The sequence below is a fragment of the Artemia sp. Qi Xiang Cuo genome, chromosome 4 (assembly GCF_049724085.1).
Source record: "Artemia sp. Qi Xiang Cuo chromosome 4, ASM4972408v1, whole genome shotgun sequence".
In the NCBI taxonomy this organism is placed as follows: Eukaryota; Metazoa; Arthropoda; class Branchiopoda; order Anostraca; family Artemiidae; genus Artemia; species Artemia sp. Qi Xiang Cuo.
In genome coordinates, this window is record NC_142797.1 from 58,122,924 (window position 1) to 58,149,131 (window position 26,208).

General features: G+C 29.2%; 1 protein-coding gene across 1 annotated transcript in view; it reads left to right on the plus strand.

Annotated features, from left to right (window-relative positions):
• Positions 1 to 26,208, plus strand: part of LOC148953277 (uncharacterized) — a 174,707-nt gene that overhangs the window by 89,162 nt on the left and 59,337 nt on the right. The window lies entirely within an intron of this gene.

Consider the following 26,208-nt stretch of genomic DNA (forward strand, 5'->3'; position numbering starts at 1 on the left):
CTGAAGATGTTTCTAAGTTCATTTTGGATTTTTTTTTTCGTTGAAATTTAAGAGTTGGAATTTTTCAGTAGTGTTTTTTCGTGGTTTACCTTATCACTGTTACATTCTTAAGATGTTTCGAAGTACATTTTGGATTTTTTTTGGTGAAATGTAAGAGTTGGAACATTTCAGTAGTTTTTTATCGTGGTTTACCTTGTCACTGTTACATTCTGAAGATGTCTCAAAGTTCATTTTGGATTTTTTTTTTGTTGAAATGTAAGAGTTGGAATATTTCAGTAGTGTTTTGTCGTGGTTTACATTCTCACTGTTACATTCTGAAGATGTTTCAAAGTTCATTTTGGATTTTTTGTCATTGAACTGTAAGAGCTGGAATATTTCAGTAGTGCTTTGTCGTGGTTTACCATGTCGCTATTACATTCCGAAGATGTTTCAAAGTTCATTTTGTATTTTTTTTTCGTTGAAATTTAAGAGTTTGAATTTTTCAGTAGTGTTTTTTCGTGGTTTACCTTGTCACTGTTACATTCTGAAGATGTTTCGAAGTACATTTTGGATTTTTTTGGTGAAATGTAAGAGTTGGAACATTTCAGTAGTTTTTTATCGTGGTTTACCTTGTCACTGTTACATTCTGAAGATGTCTCAAAGTTCATTTTGGATTTTTTTTTGTTGAAATGTAAGAGTTGGAATATTTCAGTAGTGTTTTGTCGTGGTTTACATTCTCACTGTTACATTCTGAAGATGTTTCAAAGTTTATTTAGGATTTTTTTTCGTTGAAATGTAAGAGTTGGAATATTTCAGTAGTGTTTTGTCGTGATATATCTTGTCACTGTTACATTCTGAAGATGTTTCAAAGTTCATTTAGGATTATTTTCGTTGAAATGTAAGAGTTGGAATATTTCAGTAGTGTTTTGTCGTGGTTTACCTTGTCACTGTTACATTCTGAAGATGTTTCAAAGTTCATTTTGGATTTTTTCGTTGAAATGTAAGAGTTGGAATATTTCAGTAGTGTTTAGTCATGGTTTAACTTGTCACTGTTACATTCTGAAGATTTTTCAAAGTTCATTTTGGATTTTTTCGTTGAATTGTAAGAGTTGGAATATTTCAGTAGTGTTGCGTCGTGGTTTACTTTGTCACTGTTACATTCTGACGATGTTTCAAAGTTCATTTTGGATTTTTTCGTTGAAATGTAGGAGTTGGATTATTTGAGTAGTGTTTTATCGTGGTTTACTTTGTCACTGTTACTTTCTGAAGATGTTTCAAAGTTCATTTTGGATTTTTTTTGTTGAAATGTAAGAGTTTGAATATTTCAGTAGTGTTTTGTCTTGGTTTACCTTGTCACTGTTACATTCTGAAGATGTTTCAAAGTTAATTTTGGATTTTTTTTTTCGTTGAAATGTAAGAGTTAGGATATTTCAGTAGTGTTTTTCCGTGGTTTACCTTGTCACTGTTACATTCTGAAGATGTTTCGAAGTTAATTTTGGATTTTTTTTGTTGAAATGTAAGAGTTTGAATATTGCAGTAGTGTTTTGTCTTGTTTTACCTTGTCACTGTTATATTCTGAAGACGTTTCAAAGTTCATTTTGTATTTTTTTTTTCGTTGGAATGTAAGAGTTGGAATATTTCAGTAGTGTTTAGTCATGGTTTACCTTGTCACTGTTACATTCTGAAGATGTTTTAAAGTTCTTTTTGGAATTCTTTCGTTGAAATGTAAGAGTTGGAATATTTCAGCAGTATTTTATCGTGGTTTACCTTGTCACTGTTACATTCTGAAGATGTTCAAAGTTCATTTTGGATTTTTTCGTTGAAACGTAAGAGCTGGAATATTTCAGTAGTGTTTTATCGTGGTTTAATTTGTCACTTTTACATTCTGAAGATGTTTCAAAGTTCATTTTGAATTATTTCGTTGAAATGTAAGACTTGGAATATTTCAGTAGTGTTTTGTCGTGGTTTACCTTGTCACTCTTACATTCTGAAGATGTTTCAAAGTTCATTTTGGATTTTTTTTTTTTGAAATGTAAGAGTTTGAATATTTAAGTAGTGTTTTGTTTTGGTTTACCTTGTCACTGTTACATTCTGAATATGGTTACAAATTCATTTTGGATTTTTTTTTTCGGTGAAGTTTAAGAGTTGGATTATTTCAGTAGTGTTTTGTCGTGGTTTACCTTGTCACTATTACATTCTGAAGATGTTTAAAAGTTCACTTTTGATTTTTTTTTGTTGAAATGTAAGAGTTTAAATATTTCAGTGGTGTTTTGTCTTGTTTTACATTGTCACTGTTACATTCTGAAGATGTTTCAAAGTTCATTTTGGATTTTTTTTTTGTTGAAATGTAAGAGTTGGAATATTTCAGTAGTGTTTAGTCATGGTTTACCTTGTCTCTGTTACATTCTGAAGATTTTTCAAAGTTCTTTTTGGATTTTTTCGTTGAAAAGTAAGAGTTGGAATATTTCAGTAGTTTTTTGTCGTGGTTTACCTTGTCACTGTTACATTCTGAAGATGTTTCAAAGTTAATTTTTGATTTTTTCGTTGAATTGTAAGAGTTGGAATATTTCAGTAGTGTTTTGTCTTGGTTTACCTTGTCACTGTTACATTCTGAAGATGTTTCAAAGTTCATTTTGGATTTTTTTTTTTTAGTTGAAATGTAAGAGTTGGAATATTTCAATATTGTTTTTCCGTGGTTTACCTTGTAACTGTTACATTCTGAAGATGTTTCGAAGTTAATTTTGGATTTTTTTTGTTGAAATGTAAGAGTTTGAATATTTCTGTAGTGTTTTGTCTTGTTTTACCTTGTCACTGTTACATTCTGAAGATGTTTCAAAGTTCATTTTGGATTTTTTTTTTTCATTGAAATGTAATAGTTAGAATATTTCAGTAGTGTTTTGTCGTGGTTTACCTTGTCACTGTTACATTCTGAAGATGTTTCAAGGTTATTTTTAGATTTTTTTTGTTGAAATTTAAGAGTTTGAATATTTCAGTAGTGTTTTGTCTTGTTTTACCTTGTCACTGTTACATTCTGAAGATGTTTAAAAGTTCTTTTTGTATTTTTTTTTTAATTTAAATGTAAGAGTTTGAATATTTAAGTAGTGTTTTGTACTTGTTTACATTGTCACTGTTAAATTCTGAAGATGTTTCAAAGTTCTTTTTGGATTTTTTTCGTTGAAATGTAAGAGTTGGAATATTTCAGAAGTATTTTGTCGTGGTTTACCTTGTCACTGTTACATTCTGAAGATGTTTCAAGGTTCTTTTTGGATTTTTTTTGTTGAAATGTAAGAGTTGGAATATTTCAGTAGTGTTTTGTCGTGGTTTATTTTGTCACTGTTACATTCTGAAGATGTTTCAAAGTTCATTTTGGATTTTTTCGTTTAAATGTAAGAGTTGGAATATTTCAGTAGTGTTTTGTTGTGGTTTACCTTGTCACTGTTACATTTTCTTGATGTTTTAAAGTCCATTTTTGATTTATTTGTTTTTCATTGAAATGTAAGAGTTGGAATATTTCAGTAGTGTTTTTTCATTGTTTACCTTGTCACTATTACATTCTGAAGATGTTTCAAAGTTCATTTCGGATTTTTATTTTGTTGAAATGTAAGAGTTGGAATATTTCAATAGTGTTTTGTCGTGGTTTACATTGTCACTGTTACATTCTGAAGATGTTTCAAAGTTCATTTTGGATTTTTTTTTGTTGAAATGTAAGAGTTTGAATATTTCAGTAGTGTTTTGTCTTGTTTTACCTTGCCACTGTTACATTCTGAAGATGTTTCGAAGTTTATTTTGGATTTTTTTTTTCGTTGAAATGTAAGAGTTGGAATATTTCAGTAGTGATTAGTCATGGTTTACCTTGTCACTGTTACATACTGAAGATATTTCAAAGTTCTTTTTGGATTTTTTTTCGTTGAAATGTAAGAGTTGGAATATTTCAACAGTATTTTGTCGTGGTTTACCTTGTCACTGTTACTTTCTGAAGATGTTTCAAAGTTCATTTTGGATTTTTTCGTTGAAATGTAAGAGTTGGAATATTTCAGTAGTGTTTTGTCGTGGTTTAATTTATCACTGTTACATTCTGAAGATGTTTCAAAGTTCATTTTGAATTATTTCGTTGAAATGTAAGAGTTGGAATATTTCAGTAGTGTTTGTTTGTGGTTTACCTTGTCACTGTTGCATTCTGAAGATGTTTCAAAATTCATTTTGGATTTTTTTTTGTTGAAGTGTAAGAGTTTGAATATTTCAGTAGTGTTTTGTTATGTTTTACCTTGTCACTGTTACATTCTGAAGATGTTTCGAATTTCATTTTGGATTTTTTTTTGTTGAAATGTAAGAGTTTGAATATTTCAGTAGTGTTTTGTTTTGTTTTACCTTGTCACTGTTACATTCTGAAGATGTTTCAAAGTTCATTTTGGATTTTTTTTTTCGTTGAAATGTAAGAGTTCGAATATTTCAGTAGTGTTTAGTCATGGTTTACCTTGTCACTGTTACATTCTGTAGATTTTTCTAAGTTATTTTTGGATTTTTTCGTTGAAAAGTAAGAGTTGGAATATTTCAGTAGTATTTTGTCGTGGTTTACCTTGTCACTGTTACATTCTGAAGATGTTTCAAAGTTCATTCTGGATTTTTTCGTTGAATTGTAAGAGTTGGAATATTTCAGCAGTATTTTGTCGTGGTTTACCTTGTCACTGTTACTTTCTGAAGATGTTTCAAAGTTCATTTTGGATTTTTTCGTTGAAATGTAAGAGTTGGAATATTTCAGTAGTGTTTTGTCGTGGTTTAATTTGTCACTGTTACATTCTGAAGATGTTTCAAAGTTCATTTTGATTTTTCTTATTTCAAATGTAAGAGTCGGAATATTTCAGTAGTGTTGTTGTTACAGCTTGTTACTGTTACATTCTGAAGATGTTTCGAAGTTCATTTTGGATTTTTTTCGTTGAAATGTAAGAGTTGGAATATTTCAGTAGTGTTTCGTCGTGGTTTACCTTGTCACTGTCACATTCTGAAGATGTTTCTAAGTTCATTTTGGATTTTTTTTCGTTGAAATTTAAGAGTTGGAATTTTTCAGTAGTGTTTTTTCGTGGTTTACCTTGTCACTGTTACATTCTGAAGATGTTTCGAAGTACATTTTGGATTTTTTTGGGTGAAATGTAAGAGTTGGAACATTTCAGTAGTTTTTTATCGTGGTTTACCTTGTCACTGTTACATTCTGAAGATGTCTCAAAGTTCATTTTGGATTTTTTTTTTGTTGAAATGTAAGAGTTGGAATATTTCAGTAGTGTTTTGTCGTGGTTTACATTCTCACTGTTACATTCTGAAGATGTTTCAAAGTTCATTTAGGATTTTTTGTCGTTGAACTGTAAGAGTTGGAATATTTCAGTAGTGTTTTGTTGTGGTTTATCTTGTCACTGTTACATTCCGAAGATGTTTCAAAGTTCATTTTGGATTTTTTTTTCGTTGAAATTTAAGAGTTGGAATTTTTCAGTAGTGTTTTTTAGTGGTTTACCTTGTCACTGTTACATTCTGAAGATGTTTCTAAGTACATTTTGGATTTTTTTTTGGTGAAATGTAAGAGTTGGAACATTTCAGTAGTTTTTTATCGTGGTTTACCTTGTCACTGTTACATTCTGAAGATGTCTCAAAGTTCATTTTGGATTTTTTTTTTTTTGAAATGTAAGAGTTGGAATATTTCAGTAGTGTTTTGTCGTGGTTTACATTCTCACTGTTACATTCTGAAGCTGTTTCAAAGTTCATTTAGGATTTTTTTTCGTTGAAATGTAAGAGTTGGTATATTTCAGTAGTGTTTTGTCGTGATTTATCTTGTCACTGTTACATTCTGAAGATGTTTCAAATTTCATTTAGGATTATTTTCGTTGAAATGTAAGAGTTGGAATATTGCAGTAGTGTTTAGTCATGGTTTACCTTGTCACTGTTACATTCTGAAGATTTTTCAAAGTTCATTTTGGATTTTTTCGTTGAATTGTAAGAGTTGGAATATTTCAGTAGTGTTGCGTCGTGGTATACATTGTCACTGTTACATTGTGAAGATGTTTCAAAGTTCATTTTGGATTTTTTTTTTGTTGAAATATAAGAGTTGGAATCTTTCAGTAGTATTTTGTCGTGGTTTACCTTGTCACTGTTACATTCTGAAGATGTTTCAAAGTTCATTTTGGATTTTTTCGTTGAATTGTAAGAGTTGGAATATTTCAGTAGTGTTTTGTCTTGTTTTACCTTGTCACTGTTACATTCTGAAGATGTTTCAAAGTTCATTTTGGATTTTTTTTTTAGTTGAAATGTAAGAGTTAGAATATTTCAGTAGTGTTTTTACGTGGTTTACCTTGTCACTGTTACATTCTGAAGATGTTTCGAAGTTAATTTTGGATTTTTTTTGTTGAAATGTAAGAGTTTGAATATTTCTATAGTTTTTCGTCGTGGTTTAAAATGTAACTTTTACTTTCTGAAGATGTTTAAATTTTCATTTTGGATTTTTTTTTTTTCTTATATATGCAATATTTGTAAAATTTAAGTATTGTTTTGTCTTGGTCTAAAACTTAACTGTTACATTATGAAGATTTTTATTATTTCATTTTGGATTTTTTTTGTTTTAATTTAATAGTTTGACTATTTAAGTAGTGTTTTGTCGTGTTTTACATTGTCACTGTTACATTCTGAAGATGTTTCAAAGTTCATTTTGGATTTTTTTTTTCATTGAAATGTAAGAGTTGGAATATTTCAGTAGTGTTTTGTCATGGTTTAACTTGTCACTGTTACATTCTGAAGATGTTTCAAAGTTCATTTTGGATTTTTTTCGTTGAAATGTAAGAGTTTGAATATTTCAGCAGTATTTTGTCTTGGTTTACCTTGTCACTGTTACATTCTGAATATGTTTCAAAGTTGATTTTGGAATTTATTCGTTGAAATGTAAGAATCGGAATATTTCAGCAGTGTTGTGTCGTGGTTTAATTTGTCTCTTTTACATTCTGAAGATGTTTCAAAGTTCATTTTGGATTTTTTCGTTTAAATGTAAGAGTTGGAATATTTCAGTAGTGTTTTGTTGTGGTTTACCTTGTCACTGTTACATTTTCTTGATGTTTTAAAGTCCATTTTTTATTTATTTGTTTTTCATTGAAATGTAAGAGTTGGAATATTTCAGTAGTGTTTTTTCCTGGTTTACCTTGTCACTCTTACATTCTGAAGATGTTTCAAAGTTCATTTCGGATTTTTATTTTGTTGAAATGTAAGAGTTGGAATATTTAAATAGTGTTTTGTCGTGGTTTACATTGTCACTGTTACATTCTGAAGATGTTTCAAAGTTCATTTCGGATTTTTATTTTTTTGAAATTTAATAGTTGGAATATTTAAGTAGTGTTATGTGGTGTTTTAAATTGTCACTTTTACATTCTGAGTATTTTTCTATGTTCATTTTGGATTTTTTTTTTTTCGTTTAAATGTAAGAGTTGGAATATTTCAGTAGTGATTAGTCATGGTTTAACTTGTCACTGTTACATTCTGAAGATATTTCAAAGTTCTTTTTGGATTTTTTTTCGTTGAAATGTAAGAGTTGGAATATTTCAACAGTATTTTGTCGTGGTTTACCTTGTCACTGTTACTTTCTGAAGATGTTTCAAAGTTCATTTTGGATTTATTCGTTGAAATGTAAGAGTTGGAATATTTCAGTAGTGTTTAGTCGTGGTTTAATTTGTCACTGTTACATTCTGAAGATGTTTCGAAGTTCATTTTGGATTTTTTTTTGTTGAAATGTAAGAGTTTGAATATTTCAGTAGTGTTTTGTTATGTTTTACCTTGTCACTGTTACATTCTGAAGATGCTTCGAAGTTCATTTTGGATTTTTTTTTTTTGAAATGTAAGAGTTTGAATATTTCAGTAGTGTTTTGTCTTGTTTTACCTTGTCACTGTTACATTCTGAAGATGTTTCAAAGTTAATTTTGGATTTTTTTTTTTCGTTGAAATGTAAGAGTTCGAATATTTCAGTAGTGTTTAGTCATGGTTTACCTTGTCACTGTTACATTCTGAAGATTTTTCTAAGTTCTTTTTGGATTTTTTCGTTGAAACGTAAGAGTTGGAATATTTCAGTAGTATTTTGTCGTGGTTTACCTTGTCACTGTTACATTCTGAAGATGTTTCAAAGTTCATTCTGTATTTTTTCGTTGAATTGTAAGAGTTGGAATATTTCAACAGTATTTTGTCGTGGTTTACCTTGTCACTGTTACTTTCTGAAGATGTTTCAAAGTTCATTTTGGAATTTTTTCGATGAAATGTAAGACTTTGAATATTTCAGTAGTATTGTCTCGTGGTTTAACTTGTCACTTTTACATTCTGAAGATGTTTCTAAGTTCATTTTGGATTTTTTGTTAAAATGTAAGACTTGGAATATTTCAGTAGTGTTTTGTTGTGGTTTACCTTGTCACTGTTACATTCTGAAGATTTTTCGAAGTTCTTTTTGGATTTTTTTCGTTGAAATGTAAGAGTTTGAATATTTCAGTAGTGTTTTGTTGTGGTTTACCTTGTCACTGTTACATTCTGAAGATGTTTCAAAGTTCATTTTGGATGTTTTTTTCGTTGAAATGTAAGAGTTGGAATATTTCAGTAGTGTTTTGTCTTGTTTTACCTTGTCACTGTTACATTCTGACGATGTTTCAAAGTTCATTTTGGATTTTTTTCGTTGAAATGTAAGAGTTGGAATACTCTTACATTTCTTACATTTACATGTCAGTAGTGCTTTGTCATTGTTTACCATGTCGCTCTTACATTCTGAAGACGTTTCAAAGTTCATTTTGTATTTTTTTTTCGTTGAAATGTAAGAGTTGGAATATTTCAGTATTGTTTTATCGTGGTTTACCTTGTCACTGTTACATTCTGAAGATGTTTCAAAGTTCATTTTGGATTTTTTTTTTTTGAAATTTAATATTTGGATTATTTCATTATTGTTTTGTCTTGTTTTACCTTGTCACTTTTAAATTCTGTATTATCATTTCTTTTTTGTATTATCATTTCTTCTCATCATTTTTTATTATTATTATTATTTCTTTTATTTTTTAGGGAGATTTTTTTCGAGTATAACTCACTGTGTAGGCACCCTCTGTAAATGTTGTGTTTTCCATTGATTCCTATTTTAAAACGGTTATTTCGTCTTGTAGTGATTTATTGAGAAATTAAATGAACTTGAACTTGAACTTGAAGATGTTTCAAAGTTCATTTTGGATTTTTTTTTCTTTGAAATTTAAGAGTTGGAATATTTAAGTAGTGTTATTTCGTGTTTTAACTTGTCACTGTTACATTCTGATGATGTTTCTAAGTTCATTTTTGATTTTTTTTCTTTTAAATTTAAGAGTTTGAATATTTCAGTAGTGTTTTCTCGTGGTTTACCATGTCACTGTTACATTCTGTAGATGTTTCAAAGTTCATTTTGGATTTTTTTTTTCATTGAAATGTAAGAGTTAGAATATTTCAGTAGTGTTTTGTCGTGGTTTACATTGTCACTGTTACATTCTGAAGATGTTTCAAAGTTCATTTAGGATTTTTGTTTTAAACGTAAGAGTTGGAATATTTCAGTAGTGTTTTGTCGTGGTTTTCCTTGTCACTGTTACATTCTGAAGATGTTTCAAAGTTCATTTTGGATTTTTTCGTAGAAATGTAAGAGTTGGAATAATTCAGTAGTGTTTTGTCATGGTTTACCATGTCACTGTTACATTCTGAAGATGTTTCAAAGTTCTTTTTGGAATTTTTCGTTTAAATGTAAGATTTGGATTATTTCAGTAAGTGTGTTGTCATGGTTTACCATGTCACTGTTACATTCTTAAGATGTTTCAAATTTCATTTTCGATTTTTTCATTTAAATCTAAGAGATGGCATGTTTCAGTAGTGTTTTGACATGGTTTACTTTGTCACTTTTACATTCTGAAGATGTTTCAAATTTCATTTTGAACTTTTTTCGTTGAAATGTAAGATTTGGAATATTTCAGTAGTGTTTTATCATGGTTTACCTTGTCACTGTTACATTCTGAAGATGTTTCTAAGTTCTTTTTGGAATTTTTCGTTGAAATGTAAGAGGTGGAATATTTCAGTAGTGTTTTGTCGTGGTTTACCTTGTCACTGTTACATTCTTAAGATGTTTCAAATTTCATTTTGGATTTTTTAGTTGAAATGTAAGAGTTGGAATATTTCAGTAGTGTTTTGTCAGGGTTTACCTTGTCACTCTTACATTCTGAAGATGTTTCAAAGTTCATTTTGGATTTTTTTTTGTTGAAATATAAGTGTTGGAATATTTCAGTAGTGTTTTGTCATGGTTTACCTTGTCACTGTTACATTCTGAAGATGTTTCAAAGTTCAATTTTGGATTTTTTTCTTTGGAATGTAAGAGTTTGAATATTTCAGTAGTGTTTCTTCGTTGTTTACCTTGTCACTGTTACATTCTGAAGATGTTTCAAAGTTCATTTTGGATTTTTTCGTTGAAATGTAAGAGTTGGAATATTTCAGTAGTGTCTTGTCGTGGTTTACTTTGTCACTGTTACATTCTGAAGATGTTTCAAATTTCATTTTGAATTTTTTCGTTGAAATGTAAGAGTTGGAATATTTCAGTAGTGTTTTGTCGTGGTTTACCTTGTCACTGTTACATTCTCTTGTTGTTATAAAGTTCATTTTTGATTTTTTTTTTCGATGAAATGTAAGAGTTGGAATATTTTAGTAGTGTTTTGTCAGGGTTTACCTTGTCATTCTTACATTCTGAAGATGTTTCAAAGTTCATTTAGGATTTTTTGTCGTTGAAATGTAAGAGTTGGAATATTTCAGTAGTGTTTTGTCGTGGTTTATCTTGTCACTGTTACATTCCGAAGATGTTTCAAAGTTCATTTTGGATTTTTTTTCGTTGAAATTTAAGAGTTGGAATTTTTCAGTAGTGTTTTTTCGTGGTTTACCTTGTCACTGTTACATTCTGAAGATGTTTCGAAGTACATTTTGGATTTTTTTTTCAGGTGAAATGTAAGAGTTGGAACATTTCAGTAGTTTTTTATCGTGGTTTACCTTGTCACTGTTACATTCTGAAGATGTATCAAAGTTCATTTTGGATTTTTTTTTTGTTGAAATGTAAGAGTTGGAATATTTCAGTAGTGTTTTGTCGTGGTTTACATTCTCACTGTTACATTCTGAAGATGTTTCAAAGTTCATTTAGGATTTTTTTTCGTTGAAATGTAAGAGTTGGTATATTTCAGTAGTGTTTTGTCATGGTTTACCTTGTCACTGTTACATTCTGAAGATGTTTCTAAGTTCTTTTTGGAATTTTTCGTTGAAATGTAAGAGGTGGAATATTTCAGTAGTGTTTTGTCGTGGTTTACCTTGTCACTGTTACATTCTTAAGATGTTTCAAATTTCATTTTGGATTTTTTAGTTGAAATGTAAGAGTTGGAATATTTCAGTAGTGTTTTGTCAGGGTTTACCTTGTCATTCTTACATTCTGAAGATGTTTAAAATTTCATTTTGGATTTTTTTTTTTTGAAATGCAGGAGTTAGAATATTTCAATAGTGTTTTTTCATGGTTTACCTTGTCACTGTTACATTCTGAAGATGTTTCAAAGTTCAATTTTGGATTTTTTTTCTTTGGAATGTAAGAGTTTGAATATTTCAGTAGTGTTTCTTCGTTGTTTACCTTGTCACTGTTACATTCTGAAGATGTTTCAAAGTTCGTTTTGGATTTTTTTTGTTGAAATGTAAGAGTTAAAAATTTCAGTAGTGTTTCGTCATGGTTTACCTTGTCACTGTTACATTCTGAAGATGTTTCAAGGTTCAATTTTGGATTTTTTCTTTGGAATGAAAGAGTTGGAATATTTCAGTAGTGTTTCTTCGTTGTTTAACTTGTCACTGTTACATTCTGAAGATGTTTCAAAGTTCATTTTGGATTTTTTCGTTGAAATGTAAGAGTTGGAATATTTCAGTAGTGTCTTGTCGTGGTTTACTTTGTCACTGTTACATTCTGAAGATGTTTCAAATTTCATTTTGAATTTTTTCGTTGAAATGTAAGAGTTGGAATATTTCAGTAGTGTTTTGTCGTGGTTTACCTTGTCACTGTTACATTCTCTTGCTGTTATAAAGTTAATTTTTGATTTTTTTTTTTTCGATGAAATGTAAGAGTTGGAATATTTTAGTAGTGTTTTGTCAGGATTTACCTTGTCACTCTTACATTCTGAAGATGTTCCAAAGTTCATTTTGGATTTTTTTTCGTTGAAATGTAAGATTTGGAATATTTCAGTAGTGTTTTGTCGTGGTTTACCTTGTCACTGTTACATTCCGAAGATGTTTCAAAGTTCATTTTGGATTTTTTTTTTAGTTGAAATGCAAGAGTTGGAATATTTCAGTAGTGTTTAGTCGTGGTTTAATTTGTCACTGTTACATTCTGAAGATGTTTCAAAGTTCATTTTGGATTTTTTCGTTGAAATGTAAGAGTTGGAATATTTCAGTAGTGTTTTGTTGTGGTTTACCTTTTCACTGTTATATTCTGAAGATATTTCAAAGTTCATTTTGGATTTTTTTTTCTTTGAAGTGTAAGAGTTTGAATATTTCAGTAGTGTTTTGTTTTGTTTTACCTTGTCACTGTTACATTCTGAAGATGTTTCGAAGTTCATTTTGGATTTTTTTTTGTTGAAATGTAAGAGTTTGAATATTTAAGTAGTGTTTTGTCTTGTTTTACCTTGTAACTGTTACATTCTGAAGATGTTTCAAAGTTCATTTTGGATTTTTTTTTTCGTTGAAATGTAAGAGTTCGAATATTTCAGTAGTGTTTAGTCATGGTTTACCTTGTCACTGTTACATTCTGAAGATTTTTCGAAGTTATTTTTGGATTTTTTCGTTGAAACGTAAGAGTTGGAATATTTCAGTAGTATTTTGTCGTGGTTTACCTTGTCACTGTTACATTCTGAAGATGTTTCAAAGTTCATTTTGGATTTTTTCGTTGAATTGTAAGAGTTGGAATATTTCAACAGTATTTTGTCGTGGTTTACCTTGTCACTGTTACTTTCTGAAGATGTTTCAAAGTTCATTTTGGATTTTTTCGCTGAAATGTAAGAGTTGGAATATTTCAGTAGTGTTTTGTCGTGGTTTAATTTGTCACTCGTACATTCTGAAGATGTTTCAAAGTTCATTTTGGATTTTTTGTTGAAATGTAAGAGTTGGAATATTTCAGTAGTGTTTTGTTGTGGTTTACCTTGTCACTGTTACATTCTGAAGATTTTTCGAAGTTCTTTTTGGATTTTTTCGTTGAAACGTAAGAGTTGGAATATTTCAGTAGTATTTTGTCGTGGTTTACATTGTCACTGTTACATTCTGAAGATGTTTCAAAGTTCATTTTGGATTTTTTCGTTGAATTGTAAGAGTTGGAATATTTCAGTAGTGTTTTGTCGTGTTTTACTTTGTCACTGTTACATTCTGACGATGTTTCAAAGTTCATTTTGGATTTTTTCGTTGAAATGTAAGAGTTGGAATACTCTTACATTTCTTACATTTACATGTCAGTAGTGGTTTGTCATGGTTTACCTTGTCACTCTTACATTCTGAAGATGTTTAAAAGTTCATTTTGTATTTTTTTTTAATTGAAATTTAAGAGTTGGACTATTTCAGTTGTGTTTTATCGTGGTTTACCTTGTAAATGTTACATTCTTAAGATGTTTAAAAGTTCATTTTGGATTTTTTTTTTTTTGAAATGTAAGAGTTTGAATATTTAAGTAGTGTTTTGTCTTGTTTTACCTTGTCACTTTTAAATTCTGTATTATCATTTCTTTTTTGTATTATCATTTCTTTTCATCATTTGTTATTATTATTATTATTTCTTTTATTTTTTAAGGTGCCTGTTTTTGAGTATAACTCACTGTGTAGGCACCCTCTGTAAATATTGTGTTTTCCATTGATTCCTATTGTAAAAGTGTTATTTTGTCTTGTAGTGATTTATTGAGAAATTAAATGAGCTTGAACTTGAACTTGAAGATGTTTCAAAGTTCATTTTGGATTTTTTTTTTCTTTGAAATTTAAGAGTTGGAATATTTCAGTAGTGTTATGTCGTGTTTTAACTTGTCACTGTTACATTCTGAAGATATTTCGAAGTTCATTTTGGATTTTTTTTGTTGAAATGTAAGAGTTTGAATATTTAAGTAGTGTTTTGTCTTGGTTTACCTGGTCACTGTTACATTATGAAAATGCTTAAAAGTTCATTTTGGATTTTTTTTTTCGTTGAAATGTAAGAGTTGGAATATATAAGTAGTGTTTTGTCGTGGTTTAACTTGTCAATGTTACATTCTGAAGATGTTTCAAAGTTCATTTAGGATTTTTGTTTTAAACGTAAGAGTTGGAATATTTCAGTAGTGTTTTATCGTGGTTTTCCTTGTCATTGTTACATTCTGAAGATGTTTCAAAGTTCATTTTGGATTTTTTCGTAGAAATGTAAGAGTTGGAATATTTCAGTAGTGTTTTGTCATGGTTTACCATGTCACTGTTACATTCTGAAGATGTTTCAAAGTTCTTTTTGGAATTTTTCGTTGAAATGTAAGAGTTGGAATATTTCAGTAGTATTTTGTCGTGGTTTACCATGTCACTGTTACATTCTTAAGATGTTTCAAATTTCATTTTCGATTACATTTTCGTTGAAATCTAAGAGTTGGCATATTTCAGTAGTGTTTTGTCGTGGTTTACTTTGTCACTGTTACATTCTGAAGATGTTTCAAATTTCATTTTGAATTTTTTCGTTGAAATGAAAGAGTTGGAATATTTCAGTAGTGTTTTATCATGGTTTACCTTGTCACTGTTACATTCTGAAGATGTTTCTAAGTTCTTTTTGGAATTTTTCGTTGAAATGTAAGAGTTGGAATATTTCAGTAGTGTTTTGTCGTGGTTTACCTTGTCACTGTTACATTCTTAAGATGTTTCAAATTTCATTTTGGATTTTTTAGTTGAAATGTAAGAGTTGGAATATTTCAGTAGTGTTTTGTCAGGGTTTACCTTGTCACTATTACATTCTGAAGATGTTTCAAAGTTCATTTTGGATTTTTTTTTTGTTAAAATATAGGAGTTGGAATATTTCAGTATTGTTTTTTCGTGGTTTACCTTTTCACTGTTACATTCTTAAGATGTTTCAAAGTTCAATTTTGGATTTTTTTTCTTTGGAATTTAAGAGTTTGAATATTTCAGTAGTGTTTCTTCGTTGTTTACCTTGTCACTGTTACATTCTGAAGATGTTTCAAAGTTCGTTTTGGATTTTTTTTGTTGAAATGTAAGAGTTAAAAATTTAAGTAGTGTTTTGTCATTGTTTACCTTGTCACTGTTATATTCTGAAGATGTTTCAAGGTTCATTTTTGGATTTTTTCTTTTGAATGAAAGAGTTGGAATATTTCAGTAGTGTTTATTCGTTGTTTAACTTGTCACTGTTACATTCTGAAGATGTTTCAAAGTTCATTTTGGATTTTTTCGTTGAAATGTAAGAGTTGGAATATTTCAGTAGTGTCTTGTCGTGGTTTACTTTGTCACTGTTACATTCTGAAGATGTTTCAAATTTCATTTTGAATTTTTTCGTTGAAATGTAAGAGTTGGAATATTTCAGTAGTGTTTTTTCGTGGTTTACCTTGTCACTGTTACATTCTCTTGTTGTTATAAAGTTCATTTTTGATTTTTTTTTTCGATGAAATGTAAGAGTTGGAATATTTTAGTAGTGTTTTGTCAGGGTTTACCTTGTCACTCTTACATTCTGAAGATGTTTCAAAGTTCATTTTGGATTTTTTGTCGTTGAAATGTAAGAGTTGGAATATTTCAGTAGTGTTTTGTCGTGGTTTATCTTGTCACTGTTACATTCCGAAGATGTTTCAAAGTTCATTTTGGATTTTTTTTTCTTTGAAATTTAAGAGTTGGAATTTTTCAGTAGTGTTTTTTCGTGGTTTACCTTGTCACTGTTACATTCTGAAGATGTTTCGAAGTAAATTTTGGATTTTTTTTGGGTGAAATGTAAGAGTTGGAACATTTCAGTAGTTTTTTATCGTGGTTTACCTTGTCACTGTTACATTCTGAAGATGTTTCAAAGTTCATTTTTGATTTTTTTTTTGTTGAAATGTAAGAGTTGGAATATTTCAGTAGTGTTTTGTCGGGGTTTAAATTCTCACTATTACATTCTGAAGCTGTTTAAAAGTTCATTTAGGATTTTTTTTCGTTGAAATGTAAGAGTTGGTATATTTCAGTAGTGTTTTATCATGGTTTACCTTGTCACTGTTACATTCTGAAGATGTTTCTAAGTTCTTTTTGGAATTTTTCGTTGAAATGTAAGAGGTGGAATATTTCAGTAGTGTTTTGTCGTGGTTTACCTTGTCACTGTTACATTCTTAAGATGTTTCAAATTTCATTTTGGATTTTTTAGATGAAATGTAAGAGTTGGAATATTTTAGTAGTGTTTTATCATGGTTTACCTTGTCACTGTTACATTCTGAAGATGTTTCAAATTTCATTTTGGATTTTTTTTTGTTGAAATTTAAGAGTTTGAATATTTCAGTAGTGTTTTTTCGTGGTTTACCTTGTTACTGTTACATTCTGAAGATGTTTCAAAGTTCAATTGTGGATTTTTTTTCTTTGTAATGTAAGAGTTTGAATATTTAATTAGTGTTTGTTCGTTGTTTACCTTGTCACTGTTACATTCTGAAGATGTTTCAAAGTTCGTTTTGGATTTTTTTTGTTGAAATGTAAGAGTTAAAAATTTCAGTAGTGTTTCGTCATGGTTTACCTTGTCACTGTTACATTCTGAAGATGTTTCAAGGTTCAATTTTGGATTTTTTCTTTGGAATGAAAGAGTTGGAATATTTCAGTAGTGTTTCTTCGTTGTTTACCTTGTCACTGTTACATTCTGAAGATGTTTCAAAGTTCATTTTGGATTTTTTCGTTGAAATGTAAGAGTTGGAATATTTCAGTAGTGTCTTGTCGTGGTTTACTTTGTCACTGTTACATTCTGAAGATGTTTCAAATTTCATTTTGAATTTTTTCGTTGAAATGTAAGAGTTGGAATATTTCAGTAGTGTTTTGTCGTGGTTTACCTTGTCACTGTTACATTCTCTTGTTGTTATAAAGTTCATTTTTGATTTTTTTTTTAGATGAAATGTAAGAGTTGGAATATTTTAGTAGTGTTTTGTCAGGGTTTACCTTGTCATTCTTACATTCTGAAGATGTTTCAAAGTTCATTTAGGATTTTTTGTCGTTGAAATGTAAGAGTTGGAATATTTCAGTAGTGTTTTGTCGTGGTTTATCTTGTCACTGTTACATTCCGTAGATGTTTCAAAGTTCATTTTGGATTTTTTTTTCGTTGAAATTTAAGAGTTGGAATTTTTCAGTAGTGTTTTTTCGTGGTTTACCTTGTCACTGTTACATTCTGAAGATGTTTCGAAGTACATTTTGGATTTTTTTTGGTGAAATGTAAGAGTTTGAACATTTCAGTAGTTTTTTATCGTGGTTTACCTTGTCACTGTTACATTCTGAAGATGTCTCAAAGTTCATTTTGGATTTTTTTTTGTTGAAATGTAAGAGTTGGAATATTTCAGTAGTGTTTTGTCGTGGTTTACATTCTCACTGTTACATTCTGAAGCTGTTTCAAAGTTCATTTAGGATTTTTTTTCTTTGAAATGTAAGAGTTGGTATATTTCAGTAGTGTTTTGTCGTGATTTATCATGTCACTGTTACATTTTGAAGATGTTTCAAATTTCATTTAGGATTTTTTTCATTGAAATGTAAGAGTTGGAATATTTCAGTAGTGCTTTGTCGTGGTTTACCATGTCGCTATTACATTCTGAAGATGTTTCAAAGTTCATTTTGGATTTTTTCGTTGAAATGTAAGAGTTGGAATATTTCAGTAGTGTTTTGTCATGGTTTAACTTGTCACTGTTACATTCTGAAGATTTTTAAAAGTTAATTTTGGATTTTTTCGTTGAATTGTAAGAGTTGGAATATTTCAGTAGTGTTTCGTCGTGGTTTACTTTGTCACTGTTACATTCTGAAGATGTTTCAAAGTTCATTTTGGATTTTTTCGTTGAAATGTAGGAGTTGGATTATTTGAGTAGTGTTTTATCGTGGTTTACTTTGTCACTGTTACTTTCTGAAGATGTTTCAAAGTTCATTTTGGATTTTTTTTTTGTTGAAATGTAAGAGTTTGAATATTTCAGTAGTGTTTTGTCTTGTTTTACCTTGTCACTGTTACATTCTGGAGATGTTTCAAAGTTCATTTTGGATTTTTTTTTTCGTTGAAATGTAAGAGTTAGAATATTTCAGTATTGTTTTGTCGTGGTTTACCTTGTCACTGTTACATTCTGAAGATGTTTCGAAGTTAATTTTGGATTATTTTGTTGAAATGTAAGAGTTTGAATATTTCAGTAGTGTTTTGTCTTGTTTTACCTTGTCACTGTTATATTCTGAAGACGTTTCAAAGTTCATTTTGTATTTTTTTTTTTTTTTGAAATGTAAGAGTTGGAATATTTCAGTAGTGTTTAGTCATGGTTTACCTTGTCTTTGTTACATTCTGAAGATGTTTTAAAGTTCTTTTTGGATTTTTTCGTTGAAACGTAAGAGTTGGAATATTTCAGCAGTATTTTGTCGTGGTTTACCTTGTCACTGTTACATTCTGAAGATGTTTCAAAGTTCATTTTGGATTTTTTCGTTGAAATGTAAGTGTTGGAATATTTCAGTAGTGTTTTGTCTTGTTTTACCTTGTCACTGTTACATTCTGAAGATGTTTCAAAGTTCATTTTGGATTTTTTTTTTTTCGTTGAAATTTAATATTTAGAAAATTTCAATATTTTTTTTACGTGGTTTACCTTGTCACTGTTACATTCTGAAGATGTTTCGAAGTTAATTTTTGATTTTTTTTGTTGAAATGTAAGAGTTTGAATATTTCAGTAGTGTTTTGTCTTGGTTTACCTTGTCACTGTTACATTCTGAAGATGTTTCAAAGTTCATTTTGGATTTTTTTTTTCGTTGAAATGTAAGAGTTGGAATATTTCAGTAGTGTTTTGTCGTGGTTTACCTTGTCACTGTTACATTCTGAAGATGTTTCAAAGTTCTTTTTAGATTTTTTTTGTTGAAATTTAAGAGTTTGAATATTTCAGTAGTGTTTTGTCTTGTTTTACCTCGTCACGGTTACATTCTAATGACGTTTCAAAGTTAACTTTGGATTTTTTTTTTCGTTGAAGCGAAAGAGTTGGAATATTTCAGTAGTGTTTAGTCGTGTTTTACCTTGTCAATGTTACATTCTCATGATGTTTCAAAGTTCTTTTTGTATTTTGTTATTTTAAATATAATAGTTGTAATATTTCAGTAGTATTTTGTCGTGGTTTACCTTGTCACTGTTACATTCTGAATATGTTTCAAAGTTGATTTTGGAATTTATTCGTTGAAATGTAAGAATCGGAATATTTCAGTAGTGTTGTGTCGTGGTTTAATTTGTCTCTGTTACATTCTGAAGATGTTTCCAAGTTCATTTTGGATTTTTTCGTTTAAATGTAAGAGTTGGAATATTTCAGTAGTGTTTTGTTGTGGTTTACCTTGTCACTGTTACATTTTCTTGATGTTTTAAAGTCCATTTTTTATTTATTTGTTTTTAATTGAAATGTAAGAGTTGGAATATTTCAGTAGTTTTTTTTCATGGTTTACCTTGTCACTCTTACATTCTGAAGATGTTTCAAAGTTCATTTCGGATTTTTATTTTGTTGAAATGTAAGAGTTGGAATATTTCAGTAGTGTTATGTCGTGTTTTACCTTGTCACTTTTACATTCTGAGGATGTTTCGAAGTTCATTTTGGATTTTTTTTTTTCGTTGAAATGTAAGAGTTGGAATATTTCAGTAGTGATTAGTCATGGTTTAACTTGTCACTGTTACATTCTGAAGATATTTCAAAGTTCTTTTTGGATTTTTTTTCGTTGAAATGTAAGAGTTGGAATATTTCAACAGTATTTTCTCGTGGTTTACCTTGTCACTGTTACTTTCTGAAGATGTTTCAAAGTTCATTTTGGATTTTTTCGTTGAAATGTAAGAGTTTGAATATTTCAGTAGTGTTTAGTCGTGGTTTAATTTGTCACTGTTACATTCTGAAGATGTTTCAAAGTTCATTTTGGATTTTTTCGTTGAAATGTAAGAGTTGGAATATTTCAGTAGTGTTTTGTTGTGGTTTACCTTGTCACTGTTACATTCTGAAGATGTTTCGAAGTTCATTTTGGATTTTTTTTTGTTGAAATGTAAGAGTTTGAATATTTCAGTAGTGTTTTGTTCTGTTTTACCTTGTCACTGTTACATTCTGAAGATGTTTCGAATTTCATTTTGGATTTTTTTTTGTTGAAATGTAAGAGTTTGAATATTTCAGTAGTGTTTTGTCTTGTTTTACCTTGTCACTGTTACATTCTGAAGATTTTTCAAAGTTCATTTTGGATTTTTTTTTTCGTTTAAATGTAATAGTTAGGATATTTCAGTAGTGTTTAGTCATGGTTTACCTTGTCACTGTTACATTCTGAAGATTTTTCGAAGTTCTTTTTGGATTTTTTCGTTGAAACGTAAGAGTTGGAATATTTCAGTAGTATTTTGTCGTGGTTTACCTTGTCACTGTTACATTCTGAAGATGTTTCAAAGTTCATTTTGGATTTTTTCGTTGAATTGTAAGAGTTGGAATATTTCAACAGTATTTTGTCGTGGTTTACCTTGTCACTGTTACTTTCTGAAGATGTTTCAAAGTTCATTTTGGATTTTTTCGCTGAAATGTAAGAGTTGGAATATTTCAGTAGTGTTTTGTCGTGGTTTAATTTGTCACTGTTACATTCTGAAGATGTTTCAAAGTTCATTTTGGATTTTTTCGTTGAAATGTAATAGTTGGAATATTTCAGTAGTGTTTTGTTGTGGTTTACCTTGTCACTGTTACATTCTGAAGATTTTTCGAAGTTCTTTTTGGATTTTTTTCGTTGAAATGTAAGAGTTGGAATATTTCAGTAGTTTTTTGTCGTGGTTTACCTTGTCACTGTTACATTCTGAAGATGTTTCAAAGTTCATTTTGGATTTTTTCGTTGAATTGTAAGAGTTGGAATATTTCAGCAGTGTTTTGTCGTGTTTTACTTTGTCACTTTTACATTATGACGATGTTTCAAAGTTCATTTTGGATTTTTTCGTTGAAATGTAAGAGTTGGAATACTCTTACATTTCTCACATTTACATGTCAGTAGTGGTTTGTCATTGTTTACCTTGTCACTCTTACATTCTGAAGATGTTTCAAAGTTAATTTTGGATTTTTTTTTCGTTGAAATGTAAGAGTTGGAATATTTCAATAGTGTTTTGTCGTGGTTTACATTGTCACTGTTACATTCTGAAGATGTTTCAAAGTTCATTTTGGATTTTTTTTTTTTTTGAAATGTAAGATTTTTAATATTTAAATAGTGTTTTGTCTTGTTTTACCTTGTCACTTTTAAATTCTGTATTATCATTTCTTTTTTGTATTATCATTTCTTTTCATCATTTGTTATTATTATTATTATTTCTTTTATTTTTTAGGGTGCCTGTTTTCGAGTATAACTCACTGTGTAGGCACCCTCTGTAAATGTTGTGTTTTCCATTGATTCCTATTGTAAAAGTGTTATTTTGTCTTGTGGTGATTTATTGAGAAATTAAATGAACTTGAACTTGAAGATGTTTCAAAGTTCATTTTGGATTTTTTTTTCGTTGAAATTTAAGAGTTGGAATATTTCAGTAGTGTTATGTCGTGTTTTACCTTGTCACTGTTACATTCTGAAGATATTTCGAAGTTCATTTTTGATTTTTTTTCTTTGAAATGTAAGAGTTTGAATATTTCAGTAGTGTTTTGTCGTGTTTTACCATGTCACTGTTACATTCTGTAGATGTTTCAAAGTTCATTTTGGATTTTTTTTTTCGTTGAAATGCAAGAGTTAGAATATTTCAGTAGTGTTTTGTCGTGGTTTACATTGTCACTGTTACATTCTGAAGATGTTTCAAAGTTCATTTAGGATTTTTTGTTTTAAACGTAAGAGTTGGAATATTTCAGTAGTGTTTTGTCATGGTTTACCATGTCACTGTTACATTCTGAAGATGTTTCAAAGTTCATTTTGGATTTTTTCGTTGAAATGTAAGAGTTTGAATATTTCAGTAGTGTTTTGTCGTGGTTTACCTTGTCACTGTTACATTCTTAAGATGTTTCAAAATTTAATTTTGGATTTTTTCATTGAAATGTAAGAGTTGGAATATTTCAGTAGTGTTTTGTCATGGTTTACCTTGTCACTGTTACATTCTGAAGATGTTTCAAATTTCATTTTGTATTTTTTTCGTTGAAATGTAAGATTTAGAATATTTCAGTAGTGTTTTGTCATGGTTTACCATGTCACTGTTACATTCTGAAGATGTTTCAAAGTTCTTTTTGGAATTTTTCGTTGAAATGTAAGAGTTGTAATATTTCAGTAGTGTTTTGTCGTGGTTTACATTGTCACTGTTAAATTCTGAAGATGCTTCAAATTTCATTTTGGATTTTTTAATTGAAATGTAAGAGTTGGAATATTTCAGTAGTGTTTTGTCGGGGTTTACATTGTCACTCTTACATTCTGAAGATGTTTCAAAGTTCATTTTGGATTTTTTTTTTGTTGAAATGTAAGAGTTGGTATATTTCAGTAGTGTTTTGTCATGGTTTACCTTGTCACTGTTACATTCTGAAGATGTTTCAAAGTTCAATTTTGGATTTTTTTCTTTGGAATGTAAGAGTTTGAATATTTCAGTAGTGTTTCTTCGTTGTTTACCTTGTCACTGTTACATTCTGAAGATGTTTCAAAGTTCGTTTTGGATTTTTTTGTTGAAATGTAAGAGTTAAAAATTTCAGTAGTGTTTTGTCATGGTTTACCTTGTCACTGTTATATTCTGAAGATGTTTCAAGGTTCAATTTTGGATTTTTTCTTTGGAATGAAAGAGTTGGAATATTTCAGTAGTGTTTCTTCGTTGTTTACCTTGTCACTGTTACATTCTGAAGATGTTTCAAAGTTCATTTTGGATTTTTTTTTTCGTTGAAATGTAAGAGTTAGAATATTTCAGTAGTGTTTTGTCTTGTTTTACCTTGTCACTGTTACATTCTGAAGATGTTTCAAAGTTCATTTTGGATTTTTTTTTTTCTTTTAAATTCAATAGTTGGAATATTTCAGTAGTGTTTTGTAGTGGTTTACATTGTCAATGTTACATTATGAATATGTTTCAAAGTTCTTTTTAGATTTTTTTTGTTGAAATGTAAGAGTTTGAATATTTCAGTAGTGTTTTGTCTTGTTTTACCTTGTCACTGTTACATTCTGAAGATGTTTAAAAGTTCATTTTGGATTTTTTTTTTCATTTAAATGTAAGAGTTTGAATATTTCAGTAGTGTTTTGTCATTGTTTACCTTGTCACTGTTAAATTCTGTAGATGTTTCAAAGTTCTTTTTTGATTTTTTTCGTTAAAATTTAATAGTTGGAATATTTAAGCAGTATTTTGTATTGGTTTACCTTGTCACTCTTACATTCTGAAGATGTTTCAAAGTTAATTTTGGATTTTTTAATTTAAATTTAAGAGCTGGAATATTTCATTAGTGCTTAGTAGTGGTTTAATTTGTCACTGTTACATTCTGAAGATGTTTCAAAGTTCATTTTGGATTTTTTAGTTTAAATGTAAGAGTTTGAATATTTCAGTAGTGTTTTGTTGTGGTTTACCTTGTCACTGTTACATTTTCTTGATGTTTTAAAGTCCATTTTTTATTTATTTGTTTTTCATTGAAATGTAAGAGTTGGAATATTTCAGTAGTGTTTTTTCATGTTTTAACTTGTCACTATTACATTATGAAGATGTTTCAAAGTTCATTTCGGATTTTTATTTTGTTGAAATGTAAGAGTTGGAATATTTCAATAGTGTTTTGTCGTGGTTTACATTGTCACTGTTACATTCTGAAGATGTTTCAAAGTTCATTTTGGATTTTTTTTTTGTTGAAATGTAAGAGTTGGAATATTTCAGTAGTGTTATGTCGTGTTTTAAATTGTCACTTTTACATTCTGAGGATGTTTCGATGTTCATTTTGGATTTTTTTTTTCGTTGAAATGTAAGAGTTGGAATATTTCAGTAGTGATTAGTCATGGTTTAACTTGTCACTGTTACATTCTGAAGATATTTCAAAGTTCTTTTTGGATTTTTTTTCGTTGAAATGTAAGAGTTGGAATATTTCAACAGTATTTTGTCGTGGTTTACCTTGTCACTGTTACTTTCTGAAGATGTTTCAAAGTTCATTTTGGATTTTTTCGTTGAAATGTAAGAGTTGGAATATTTCAGTAGTGTTTAGTCGTGGTTTAATTTGTCACTGTTACATTCTGAAGATGTTTCGAAGTTCATTTTGGATTTTTTCGTTGAAATGTAAGAGCTTGAATACTTCAGTAGTGTTTTGTTGTGGTTTACATTTTCACTGTTATATTCTGAAGATATTTCGAAGTTCATTTTGGATTTTTTTTTGTTGAAATGTAAGAGTTTGAATATTTCAGTAGTGTTTTGTTATGTTTTACCTTGTCACTGTTACATTCTGAAGATGTTTCGAAGTTCATTTTGGATTTTTTTTTGTTGAAATGTAATAGTTAGAATATTTAAGTAGTGTTTTGTCTTGTTTTACCTTGTCACTGTTACATTCTGAAGATGTTTCAAAGTTCATTTTGGATTTTTTTTTTTTCGTTGAAATGTAAGAGTTAGAATATTTCAGTAGTGTTTAGTCATGGTTTACCTTGTCACTGTTACATTCTGAAGATTTTTCGAAGTTCTTTTTGGATTTTTTTCGTTGAAACGTAAGAGTTGGAATATTTCAGTAGTATTTTGTCGTGGTTTACCTTGTCACTGTTACATTCTGAAGATGTTTCAAAGTTCATTCTGTATTTTTTCGTTGAATTGTAAGAGTTGGAATATTTCAACAGTATTTTGTCGTGGTTTACCTTGTCACTGTTACTTTCTGAAGATGTTTCAAAGTTCATTTTGGATTTTTTCGTTGAAATGTAAGAGTTGGATTATTTAAGTAGTGTTTAGTCGTGGTTTAATTTATCACTGTTACACTCTGAAGATGTTTCAAAGTTCATTTTGAATTATTTCGTTGAAATGTAAGAGTTGGAATATTTCAGTAGTGTTTTGTTGTGGTTTACCTAGTCACTGTTACATTCTGAAGATGTTTAGAAGTTCTTTTTGGATTTTTTCGTTGAAACGTAAGAGTTGGAATATTTCAGTAGTATTCTGTCGTGGTTTACTTTGTCATTCTTACATTCTGAAGATGTTTCAAAGTTCATTTTGAATTTATTTCATTGAAATGTAAGAGTTAGAATATTTCAGTAGTGTTTTGTAGTGTTTTACTTTGTCACTGTTACATTCTGACGATGTTTCAAAGTTCATTTTGGATTTTTTTCGTTGAAATGTAAGAGTTGGAATACTCTTACATTTCTTACATTTACATGTCAGTAGTCGTTTGTCATGGTTTACCTTGTCACTCTTACATTCTGAAGATGTTTCAAAGTTAATTTTGGATTTTTTTTTAGTTGAAATGTAAGAGTTGGAATATTTCAATATTGTTTTGTCGTGGTTTACATTGTAATTGTTACATTCTGAAGATGTTTCAAATTTCATTTTGGATTTTTTTTTTTTTAAATGTAAGAGTTGGAATATTTAAGTAGTGTTTTGTCATGGTTTACCTTGTCACTGTTACATTCTGTATTATCATTTCTTTTTTGTATTATCATTTCTTTTCATCATTTGTTATTATTATTATTATTTCTTTTATTTTTTAGGGTGCTTGTTTTCGAGTATAACTCACTGTGTAGGCACCCTCTGTAAATGTTGTGTTTTCCATTGATTCCTATTGTAAAAGGGTTATTTTGTCTTGTGGTGATTTATTGAGAAATTAAATGAACTTGAACTTGAACTTGAAGATGTTTCAAAGTTCATTTTGGATTTTTTTTCGTTGAAATTTAAGAGTTGGAATATTTCAGTAGTGTTATGTCGTGTTTTACCTTGTCACTGTTACATTCTGAGGATGTTTCGAAGTTCATTTTGGATTTTTTTTCGTTGAAATGTAAGAGTTGGAATATTTCAGTAGTATTTTGTCGTGGTTTACATTGTCACTGTTACATTCTGAAGATGTTTCAAAGTTCATTTAGGATTTTTTGTTTTAAACGTAAGAGTTGGAATATTTCAGT